At 39.7% G+C, this 12885-nt stretch overlaps 1 protein-coding gene across 2 annotated transcripts in view; it reads left to right on the top strand.

The window, feature by feature from the left end:
• Window positions 1-289: 289 nt before the first annotated feature.
• Window positions 290-12885, top strand: part of LOC149775526 (beta-1,3-galactosyltransferase 1-like) — a 50124-nt gene continuing 37528 nt past the window's right edge. For both annotated transcript variants that reach the window (XM_089943858.1, XM_089943861.1), the window contains exon 1: window positions 290-468. The gene's annotated coding sequence lies outside the window, so the exon portion shown is untranslated. The remainder of the gene's footprint in view (window positions 469-12885) is intronic.

The following is a 12885-nucleotide window of genomic DNA, read 5'->3' as shown; positions in this document are numbered from 1 at the left end:
AAACTGGTGAGATGTGATTTATGAAATAGTTTTCGTGAAAAGGGACCTCCAACGATGTCTATGATGAGAAGGGAGCTGAAAATAGCTCTAGTAATCACTTGGTTCGTTTACTCGTCAATACATTATTTTGAGGAAAATAAGTATTTCGCTTGTAAGGTTCTATTTTTATGTCTGGAAAACCCCGTCAAAGAAACAGTTTGCTCAGTTGTCGAAAACATTAACATTTACATGGATGCGTACGGTACAGGCATATTTTGCTGGTGACGTAACAACAACAGCGAATGAAAGGTGATATTTAGGAAGCTAACACTTACGCATAGAAAGAGTTAGTAGATGAACTCCACTAAATGGGAATTACTCAGTGCCAGATGCGCGTGCTGATGACTAATTGGAATTTCTTCTTCAAAATGTACACATAAACAACAATGCAACAGCGGAGTTAACATGGCTAACGAAATTTGTCGTCAGGTAAGAGAATTGTAGCATGCTATCCCCATCACTGTTTACTGCACACTAGATAGTCAAGAATACAAGTTAAAACGTATTTATCGATTTTGTGAGCTTAACGCCATTTTTCAGTTTATGATATGTTAAACATGGCGGTCGGTATATTTGGTGGAGGAAGTATCCGCGAAAATACCAGGAAGAACCACCAGCTCACAGTAAGCTACTGGCAAGTTTTTCTCACATACCCACTTTGACCGAGCCGAGACAGGAACCAACACATGTGAGATGTCAGTGATTTGCAAAGGTGAGCGCCTTAGATGAGTAAGCCACTCGGGGCCCCTAAAAGTATTGAACTGTCGCAAGTCTACACGACAAATGTGTGACAATGAAGTTTAGAAATTAACCATTTAAAATAGGATATCTTAACATAAACAGTGTTGAAAATATGAGCAAAAATATGTCAAACAGTGTTGTAGTTTGACTCTATGGGATATCGATGTATAATTACCTTTCGTCAGATTGCCTGATTAAGGATAAATTATAGTAATAATAATTGTAACTATTTAACAAGGCATGATAGAGCTTGAGGTACAAATGGGAAGTGAACATTAGTTCAACGGTAATGTAAAAATAAAATCCATAGGTTTTTCATGATGGGATTATATGGGTACAACAATAATGCTATAAAATAGCAAGTCCTGACCAAGTTTCATTTTGGTACGACCAATGCCTAATGAGCTGCTAACCAGGGTCCAATACTTTCAACCCAACACATCTCCTGGAGTGACCAGCACCCAGGGTATTACTATCTAGCACGCTGTTTTGCCGCATTTCCATTACTTTGTGATGCAAGTTGGGTTCTTCTCCTTCTTACAATTTCACGGTTTTCGTTGTTGTCACCCTCTATTTTGATACACGATTGGTCTGGTCTGTCTGTCCAGTGTCATTACATTCAGATGATTTTGTCGTCCAATATTTAATACGTTTAATGAAATGTAACATAAGAAGAGATACGAAAGTTAAGTGCCACAATCTCATACTAAGTCAGAATTTTTGTGTGAAGCTACAATTTATAGTACTGAAGGTTTTACCATTACCTGTTTCAGTTCCAAAACGGCAAAATATCGTACATCGTGCATCAACGTTATGCATCTTATATAGAGTGACTGTGCATTATGAAATGATTTTATTTTTGTCTATAAAAATGCGGAGTGATACCCTACTTCCTTATTCTGCAATAACGTTTTGTCATCCAATTTATGTACAAAACTAACACCCCTTAACACCTTTTTATTACCTATAAACTTCGCAGTGAACTACACAGGCGGAGAAAAAAAGAATATTAATATACAACACTATACGCACATTGGATTATTTTTAACAATCCAACAAAAATAAGTTTAAGCATATCCGTCGTCAAATAGTGTATGGAGCCTTGCGGGGTTTAGAATATGTAATACAGTTTTCGCTAATGTCCTCGTAGATTTAATTTCCTCACAAAAGGTCTACCTCTGTCGTTTGATAAACACTGGCAAAAAGTTTTGTTGCAAAAATATTCAATGACAAACGAGGCAGATTTGGCTGTTCAGTTTGCTACCAACCTAAGGGTTTGTTTACGCCAAACTAGACCTTACTGACTGATTTGTTTATCCAATGTCAGTCCACTTCGTTACAAATTCCATTTGGTCGTCCCAGGTGTAATGCTCAGAGGCTAATGTTGCCTTTGTCAATTAGCTGTTGAGACTAGAGTTCATGTGCCACATTTTTAACTAGGTCAGAATTCGGCGTTCAACTAAAATTAACTAATGTTTTACATTTTATGTTAGAGAGTCAAAACGGCAAACCCAAAATACATTTAAGTTCTGCATAGTGTGTTTGTACTTGTTAAGAAAAGAGGCGTTTTTCCGTTAAACTGTGGACAGACTCTAGTTATATGAAAACAAATGAAATGTCCCGTTGGATTTTGTATAGCAATATACCTTTTTAACGGTTACAATACTTAAACTGAAAATATTAAAACATATATTTTCTATGACAAGCGTTTTGAAGATATTTTTATTCCTTCGTCCGTTTTATCAACTTCTATCGATGCCTACATTATTTCCATAATATTCCTCTTTCATTTTATAAACTTTGGACGAATTTTCAAAACTGTAAGGCCTCTCTCATCGCTAGCAGCAGCAGCAGCAGCAGCAGCAGAAGTCTCTAGCACTACAAGAACACTACTGCATAATATGAAAAACAAAAAATTCAGGAAACTATTAGGGAATTGCAATCCTAGTAAAAACATAATTTTCTGCTATATTTTTCTGACTCATAAAGTACTGTGGATATTCAGGTATACATAAAAAGTCATACTGTTCAGATTTTGAAAAGCATCGAGTGCCGTTTTTGAGTTTATAAACAGCGCAGAGGAATAAGGTATACATATTAGAACAACATCGGCTGTTACCATATAAACTAATGATTTTATTTCAACATCAGCGTGACGAATATCCACATCCTGGAAGAGGAAATGTGTTTTTGAGAAACAACGTCTGCAAAGATGTGATTAGTTTTTTGAAGGAGACGGAGAAAGAATAAGTAGCTGAAAGTACAACTAATATAACGGAACCATGCTCTTTCAACCTAATGAAAATGACTTGAAAAAAGTCAATACGAGAAAAAGAATGGCGTAATGAATCAGTCAACTACAAACACTAGATTATAATGATCTAGTTGATAGCTAGATTTCAAATCGATGTTTGCAGCAAATTTAAATCACAATTTAGTTTTATATCAATTAGTGACAGAGGAATGGATATGCATTCCATATGCTGGACCTTTAAAACAAGTGTTTAACTGATTTTCAGAGCATTATCAAATTATGCATTTAAGAGGACATTCATCGTTTTGGATAGAGCTTCTCAAAACAGAAGTTCGTACGAAGTTTGCCAGATTTTGTACGGTGGAAATGTCCGTTTGTCTGGAGTGAAATAAAAAAGCTCACAAACCTTATAATCGTCGTACGAAATGCCGTAACTGGTGTTGGTACCTAACTGCCCAGTGACTACATACAGGGACATGAATGATTACACGTAATTTTTCTGCTCAAAGTTTGGTCCCAAGGGTCTGGTAGACAAGGTCTGGTTATCTCAGCTTACTTCTGTCTTTGACACTTTGTAGTGATTAAACTCAAAAGGATTGTGATCGATGGCTGCGTTGAGGTCTGAATTGCTGACGATGCCCATGATTAAACGTTTGGGTAACTGTTCTTGGCAAACATGATCTTCGATCATGGATCTGAGTCCAGTGTCAATGGTAAAGGTTTTCACTTTCATTCGTCGAATCCGATACTTGACGGTCGTTCTGCTCAAATTGTGATTAATATCGTTTCCCACTTTGAGTAACACTGTCACAAGGCGCAGATAGGGTCGGGTGTCTTCGATGATAGTTTTGTACTCGTTAGCATAATCCATCAAATGGAAAACGGTACTGATTCGATTCTGTCTCAAAAGGAAAAACACTCCGTTGAGCAAATACTTGTCTTGCAACCACGTTTTTAAATGCAGATGATACATAACTTCTACGAAGCCTTTGTTTGATTTTGTTTCGTCGGTCATTAAATCTCTCATTGTGAGAATTGTCATCTTCAGTTATGGCTGTATTGGTGAACTCGTCCGCGCCCGACATGTCAGGTTTCCATTCTACGAACGCATTCAGATACTTGTTCTTGGCTTCTTTTCCATACGTCAAGAGATTTTCTATGTACGCTTGGTAAGAGTAAGTAACCATGCTGCTAATGACCTGTCTGTTATTCAAGTACAAATCCACTTCACTGACCAAGGAAAATATTAAAGTGTTGACGAGAGTTACTTTGTCATCGTCTACAGGATTGTTGCCCGTTTCGAGAACTTTTGCTTTCAAGTACAAGTAACTGCCATTCAAATCGATGTAATCTTCGGTCTGTCCTGTGATTTCAAACGCGAAGTGGGTTTGAGGCAGTCAAAGATAAAACGGGATGAAATTCTACCTATCTTGCATCGTCATCATGGTATGTGACTTGACAAACATATCCAGATCTGACTTGGAATATTCGCGCAAGAATCTCTCGGTGCATCATTTTTCTTAGTAATCAAAGACGTATAATTTTCTGGCTGGGCATCTTTGCTTAGTATTTCTTGCAATGTATTTATGAGTTCTGAAGGGGCGTAAGTGGAGAAAACGTTTCTTTCTAAGTTGTTACATCATGAAAGAGGAACAAATTTATAGGGGTCTCTTGATGAGCCAAAACGTTATTTTTCAGTCTGAAGCAACACATCTTTGCCTGCTCTGGCGATAGCTTTTTGGGGTTTTGTTTGTCCATTATGACATTTTGAAAAATTCTTTTCCTTTTGTTCAAGCGGCACTCCTTGAGTCACCATCGGTTTTAAGATAGGAGCCACCGTACGAAAAGAGGATTTTAGCATATCTCCTAAGCCATGTCATTGTTGTCGAGGGACTCCTCGGTGTACAAAATACTTGACTTACTATGCGCTAGAGAATCATTTTCAAAAATGTAATTTCACTGTGACTTTTCATTTCGAGGATGGATTTTTTTTTTGGTCCCAGATATCTTTTTATAAAAATGTTGACACTATCAAAATACGACCTACTGAGGATGTACGAAATTTACGTTGAACGTGATAGGTGTTTCGACAGTCATCACAAGCAGCGATGGAAGAATTTACTTTGAAAGGGATGATTGTCGTTAATGGTGCGGCTGTGTTTCTCACCACGTTTTATTTCACTACATTGGAGAAAAACAAACATCAAATTCATTCATTCATTCAATAGCACGGGATATTTAAAATACCCGAAGAATCGTTCGTTGTAGGTGATGTCTCCCTTTGGACCCTTAGTAGAGATCCCACTCAAAAGAGAATCCAAATCAGGACAAAGGGTAATGGCCAGGGATTTGTCATCCTTAAAATACATGTCTTGACGATGAGAAATTGTATGGTACTCGTTCTTTAAAATTTTGTTCGTTTTCTCCAGGGCTTTGTCAAACTGTTCGTCGAACATAGAGGCAATCATTTCCGCCAGATGTAAAATATTTAAATATTACTCACAGGAATTCTAATGGTATAGTGAGCCCACTGAGGATTGGTTGCTGATGACTTGTCGAATTAGCACAACAGCAGATCACATTCGTCAAACAATGCTTCCTCATCGTTCAGGATTTCCACCACGAAAGTTTTTTTATTTTCGGTGATATTTAAGATTTGCGTGTGATGAATGACTTTTATCAAGGCGAATTCCCCATGCGCTTCTTGATCCAGATGGATGTCCTATGGTAATTTGGCCGTGAAACAAAATAAAGTGTTGTTGGGAAACACATTTACGGAATATTCACTGGGTAAAGTTAAATAAATTGGTTGTTCGTAATTCCAGGGTTCTGCTTTCAGATAAGTCATTCGAGGTCAAATAAATTTGGACAGGTCCGAAAAGAGGGTTGTTGCTGATGATGTTGGTCTAGGGGATGGATGGTAATTATCGTTGGCCAAAAAGCTAAAGTTGGTACTAGAATATTTCAGAGATAGCTTTGGTTGAAGGTAACCGATGAAACTTCTGAGTAAAATCGTCCACAGTTGTTTTTCTCCTTGTTATAATGGCAATGGTGGCACCTATGAAACAATACACCACAAATATCTGTCTGAAAAAGACGATTTGCATTTTAGTTACACGTTCGCCGTACCACACCCACATGGGGTGCTTTTGTACATCTTGGTTTCGGGATTCTTGATGGCGAAAAATGAATGTCTTTCTTCTTCAATTATTTTTGGAAAGTGTGGTTCAGAAATTTGGTGACTTTGTCTGAATGTGACAATCACTTTGCTTCAACACCAGTATTAACACTTACACCAATTTCGAACTCGTTTCAAAAGTAAAATGCACGCCCCGGGCACATTTTAGAAAAGACGTCGATGACGCAAAGCAAATATTTGTAACCGCGATTGTACGTGGCCAGATGTGAAACATCGACTAAATCGGCTTGCCATTGATAATCGATGCCCTCCGCTTTGGTTTGAGGTCCGGAAAAGTTTCGTCGAATGGATTTATTTAACGCGTATATCGCTTGTTCTAGCAACAATTGTCGCAACTGAGGTAAGCGTAAATTTTCTATTGGGTTTTGGAAGCACGATATAAGTTTTGAACTCCTCCGTAACTCGCACGATGGGCAGGATTGTAGTAAATGCTGGCTAAAAGGTTCTCCATCAGAGTTCTTTTCAATAAGGCATCTACTGTTCAGCGATATCACTCTTGAATTCGTGGGGTTAGAAAACTATTTGTCGCGTCCGATGAGCAAGAGGCGTAGAACCTGAAGGTGGTGATAGTGGTGGCAAAAAGGTCACTTTTTCTTTCTTTGTATCTTCGATTCTGGGTTTCTTTCTTTCTTCTTGACTCTGCCGAAGAAGGGATCGACACCATCTTTTGACAGGAGGTTTGAGTTCTCGTTGGACAGTGGATAAAGGGGTCAACAAGGTCAACAAGGTCTCTGCAATCTTGCTAGGGATGAAAGTCGCCGTTGTTTGAAAGACTTCTCGTGTGTCCTCTCCTTCCTTTGGCATCCTCTTGGCCACATATGTCGTGGTCACGTGGGAAAGTGATTGGAATTTCAACTTGGCCTTGAGATCTTTCAGAGTATGTTTAGCTGTTTCTTTTAAAGCATTCTGGTGATAGAGTTCAAGACGTTAGAAGACTTTGTCATTTTTCCGTTTCTGACAAATCGGTGCTATCTATCAACGATTGTAATTCTCGTTCAAACTTTGAAAACTCGGTGAGATTAGGATTGGGAGGTATTTGAGGGGTCCGGCGTTCTTGCCAACGATGAGATTCCATCCATCTTTTGTAGGGTACTAATGGCAGCCTTCGTCCTTCCATGAAATTGTACGGTAAACGGGACGGCAGTCATATTCTGTTCCCTTTTCTGAGAGAAGAGCGATGTGCAATTATGCGGTAAGGTTAATATAATCTTCATTTAGGTGCAAAAATCCCCCACTTAAATGAATCGCCTGAACAAGTCGTTTGTGTACGGAAATTCGTCATTGCGAATAGTCGCCGCTTTGTATCATCTTCACGATAGGCTTTAGTCAGCGTTGAGGTGTTTGTTAAATTGTTTCAGTTCTTGTATGGATTAATCCATTACACTTTTGTAATATCTCGGACATTTCTTTCACTTTATGTTTTGGAGAGAGTATGTTTTTGTGTCCTCTGCGTTGTCGCAAAGAAGACAAAGAAAGCGTCGCCACTGGAGAAACTCCTTTGGAGACGGGTTTCCATTTTTTTCATCAAAATTGGGAACGACATGTGTTCAAAAGTGTTTATCCGGCATCATGAGCAACTTGTGAGGTCGAAAAAGTGGTAGACACAGTCACTGATTGACGTGGTTTGGCGAGTAGCTCCGAGCAACAGTGTTTCTCTTTCTGGTATAAGTGGTTTTCTTCTGCTTGTTGTGATGTTTCTTTTTCGTGGGGTCTTCTCTTTCCGGGAACATGACTTGGTCGTGCCACTCTTCTTCTTTGGACGTCTTTTGGGAGATGGTGTTTTTTCTTGGGACTGCTTGGGCATTAGGATTCCATTTTAAGAGAGAACGAATGATCACACATCCAACAGAGCCAGTGCCTCCAGGTTTCGTAATGATTTGGTTTTTGGTTTGAGTCTCGATTATTCCGATCTGCCAGTTGTGACAAGGCTAGTTTAAGTTTGTCAAAAAGCGATTAGTTTGATGTGGAATGTGAATGATGCTTTGAAGTAACTGACGTGCTGTCAGCATCAAACATCATAATACTTCTTTGATACTAACTTCTAACACATGTTGTGCAGCGCGCGATCAACTTTGCTGGAAGATGAGACTAAAAGAAGGTCATGTTAAGGATTGTGAGACCGAAAAGAAATGTATGAGGCTCTTATACTTTTTTCGTGATGATGGGGACTTACAAATCACCGGCTCTCCTTCGTGGCACCAGTCACCAAACAAATCGTACGAAATCGCAAATAATCGGGTGTTTTGGGTTTGAAATCGACGATTTAATGCGCATGAGGTGTTTGAGTGGTATCGTCATACACATAAGTCAGTCACGTTGTTCCTATTTGTTTGGCTAACACTTACACTTGAAATTTATCTCTGGGACATTTAAACAAGACTACGTAAAGGACATTGAGATCAATGGTATGATGGGCTTTATATTGTTGAAACAAACGTTGGGTCATGCAAATGATATTGGCATTATAGTGATGCCTTTTGCATGTGAACCAAAGTTAAAATCTTTATTTATCTTCTCCTAACATGTCTTCGAAGATGAGCATATGTGTTATATGTGTCAGACACAGTCCCATCGTCTTCACGAGGAAAACCTTCCACAAAGACGATGGATTATCACTGACATTCTTAAAGGAGGGTGTAACGTTGATTGTACTGCCACTAGTTGTAACGCCACACGCTACACTAGGGCGGACGATCGATCAAATGGGTTTTGTGTTCGATGGTACGTTTGACAACTTCGGTTTTGAACGAACCACTCGGTCCAACAGTTAACATGTTAAAGGGATGGGTAGAATATAGTGTGCCCTAACTTGGACGATCTTCCTTTTCATCAATGACTTCGAGAGTAGAGGAAGAGAAGGGTGAGGAAGATACAGCCATAGAGAAGGTGTTTAGAACTCTGCAAATCACTTTGACCACACAAGTCAGTTGCACACATCTTTAGCATACTTAGCCACTTATTGCGCCCAATCCAACACTTTCCAGTCGCGTACATTTTTCTAATGTTCGTGTAACCAACACGCTACATGTACATCTTCGTAAGCATCCAATGTCGATTTGCAAATTTTTTCTTGACACAGAGGTAGAGAAATATCGATGTGAAAGTGGAACACTTTTAATAGAATGAATCTCTCGTGCACATTTAAAGATGAAGTAGTCATGATGTTTTTACAGGAACTATTCTTAAATAGTCCAAAGAGAACCTGCCCGTAAAAGAAGTCTCAGAAAGGTTGTCACAGCAATAACACTACATGTCTTCCAAAATTCAGTGGAAACACTTCCATTCGTTCACTTCCTTCCATGGAATCTGTTGCAACACTGCTGATAAAGGTTGTGGCAGAGTGGTAAGCGTTCATACCTACGTCAGGCAGATGAACGATGTCCTTAGTTACGCATACTCTCGTGGCAAAGTTGAAGACACCGAGATGCAGACTAGTTTCTGACCAGTATCGATGAGGGTATTGTTTCAGGAATGTCAATGAAATCTTTTAATGTAAACTGTCTAAAGATGTATTCACCTTTTATGGTGGTAGTAGTAGTAGTAGTAGTAGTGGTAGAGATGTAGCCATGCCATGAATCGATGACGTCGCAGGGTAATGCATTCATGCGACTGCCAGGTATAGCATCGCCCTCGAGTTTATCAAGGAAGTTTAACCCCTTGTGAACGAATTCATCTTTCTAGCTTGACGTTTGTAGTCTTACTGATACATCGGTCTCCCCCTTTTTATACCGAGCGATATCGGCGTGACCGTAAGTGTTGTAATTTCAGGTACATGATTTGATACATTTTTTCTAAAGGGCGACTGACGATTTGGTTATTTTTTGCGTCTTCATGTTGGTGAAAGTTCATCAATTCACTCAATCAATAGTTCAGCATCAATCTTGTGGTTCCGGTTATTGGTAACTGTACTTTTGGTACCGCAGCTAACAAAACTCGAAATTTTGTCTTTGGGATGCTTGTCCGTCCATGCCCCTAAACGATTTCCATCAATTTCGAGGTAAGGTTTATCACGGTGATGAATATAGATGAAACTCTCAGTGTCAAAGTACAGGCTATGATCTCCTAAAAGGTCTAAGACTTAGTACAATTTTAGGCGAGCATTGGCGATCGCGTAGGCAGCGATGATGAAATTTTCATATTCGTCGGGATTACAAACTCTGGTTTGACTGCATAATTGACAAAGATCAAATCTTTCCGTACAACATCCACGTCTTTCATTCGTTTTCTGTTGTAGTCCACCAGTGATTTGAAGCGGTAGGGCTCTTGAAAGTGCTTTGTTTTGGTTAAACACGCTCGTTGTAATTTCTTCCAACAAGCAATTCAGCATGTCGTTGTCAAACGCGCGTCTTCCTTCACTCTTTACCCTGTGGTCTAGAGTGATGACTTCGATGGAACGGTACTCTTCTTTGAATTTTTCTTGGTCTTCGGGAGTCTGACACCCGGAGAAATAGCCGATGGCTTCTTGTTTCAGTTTCGAAAGAATGTTGATGTAAGCAGTAAAAATGCCTTTCAAGGAATCGTCTTCCTTTTGGTAAATTTATGTGTTGGGCAAAGTGATAAATTTCGTAGACTTTTTACAGGTGGTATCCAGATCCAGAGCATAAAATAATTCCTCGCTGACTCACGTTCGTGTGAAAGCGCGTTCGTCCTCGGTGTAGTGACATGAATTGTCCTGATTATAGATTTCAGCACAGGCACTGCACAAACGAAACATAAGTTTTCCTTGGCAATGGTGGGGTAAAACGGGACAAAACAAGTTGTTGGGAGATAAGACTTTGGATCTGATCAAGACTCCGTACTGACGAATGTGTTTCACGTCGATATGATCCGTCAACATTTGAGGGTGTCCTGTTGGAAGGAGACAATATTTGCACATCCAGTGATTCAGCGAACAGACGTCGAGGTATCTGAGTTCTTCTCCCTGGAATTCGTCCTCGTCGTACAGCAAGTATGTGGTATTCGTTCTTCCTCCAATTTAAACTATCGCGGCGGTTTAGAGTTTCAGAGATTCCATGGATTATATGTGCCTAAACTCGAGATCGGGTTTGAAACGTTGATCGCAGTCGTGCTCCCACATTTGTATTACTTCTATCACATTTCTGTCACTCGTTATGCTTGTTGATCTAACCTCAGGCGCCGCCGTAGGTTTTGTCGTACAGTTGGTGTTCGTAGTTGTCGTCTGAGAATTAGTTTATTGCGTTTCGTTGACGGTAACAAGTAGGTCATCCGTGAAATAAGTGTCAATGAAATTCGTAAAATTTTCTAAATCACGGCCGTTCACCGAAATATTTCCATTTGTCTTTTCACCTCCTCTGTTTCAGATATATTGCAGCCATTTTTCTTTCTTACGGCCAAGTATTGTAGCCAATGCAGAACTTTGGCCGTGTATCAACGTTTGAAGGAGTGGGAATTTGACAGAGTGTAATGGTCAATGTGTTCTCAGACGTGAATCGATTTCGGTACACTATGGAGCACGTTTTGGCGATTGTAGAGGCTTCCTTTAAGAAAACGATTCCTGCGTGCTCCATAAACAATTGTTGAACGTTTCCACAGCAACAGTTTAAATCGTCCACAACGGATCAACAATACTTAAACATTTCTTCCTGAAAGTCGAAGGGATTAGAAGCGTGAGAGTAGTACCAAGTGTATAAAATTTATCGTTCTTCGGTGCGTATATTGTCAAGGTCGTAACACTCAGCGTCACGCAAATGAGGTAGAACCGCGCGTCGATTGACTTCGGTATTGAAAAAGTGCGGAAATACCCTTGGGCCATTTCTGTCATTCCAAACGTTTTAGGCATTCGACTTAAAGACATTTCCAAATAACTCATGGGAATTTAAAACTGTAGTTGTCCTGCTTACATTTGGATGGCTTTAGCTCCGTTCGTGGTGATTTGAGATTATTCGGTGTTTTGTTCTGAATAGTATGTCAGCAGAAATTGTCCATCCTATCCAGAGAAATCGTGCGCCATCACCGAGGCATAGCGATGGCACTCTATGTATTGTTTAATATCCGCTTTACTCCAAATGTCGTTGTTAGGGTCTAAGATCCATTTGGCAAACTCGGTAAGGGGTTTTGGTCCTCGGAAAAAATAATTCACAGCCTTTTAGGATCTTGCTATAGTGGGGACAATTAAAATGATGGGTTCATGGATGTATTTCTCGCAATACCGATGAGCGACGTAGAAATTAGGGATGTGAACGCCAGTCTTTTGCACATATTCGAAATAAAGATGAAATCCACTCGCTTCTCTTTCTTCTTTTCATTCCCCTGTTCAGGTTTGTATTTTTGGATGTAGCATTCATGTTAAAGTCGACCATTTTCGCGCCAAAAACGACATCGTTTCTTCTCTTGACAGACGTGAACTCTGAGGTCGTTGGTGCGCACGAGTTGTCCACAGAAAGGGTACAGTCGCAATAATTGGCAAGCACTTTTCTGTTGTAGCAAGTAGGACTGACAAAGGTTCGCTGGCAAGAAGAGCATTGAAATTGTGATTTTCATTTGGGAATGGGTTTAGAGACTAAAGAACACGGACCTCTCTCTCCACAATGAGTTAGTTGCTCATGACTGTTAAATCCGAGGTCGCATTTCTCCCAGTAATAATGGTATCTAGAAATCCGGTGATGCTGATAATGACATCCGTCATGGAAAT

Source organism: Sinohyriopsis cumingii, chromosome 19, assembly GCF_028554795.1.
Source record: "Sinohyriopsis cumingii isolate HCF-2022 chromosome 19, ASM2855479v2, whole genome shotgun sequence".
In the NCBI taxonomy this organism is placed as follows: domain Eukaryota; kingdom Metazoa; phylum Mollusca; class Bivalvia; order Unionida; family Unionidae; genus Sinohyriopsis; species Sinohyriopsis cumingii.
The sequence above is the reverse complement of the archived record's forward strand: the minus strand, read 5'-3'. Positions and strand labels throughout refer to the sequence as shown.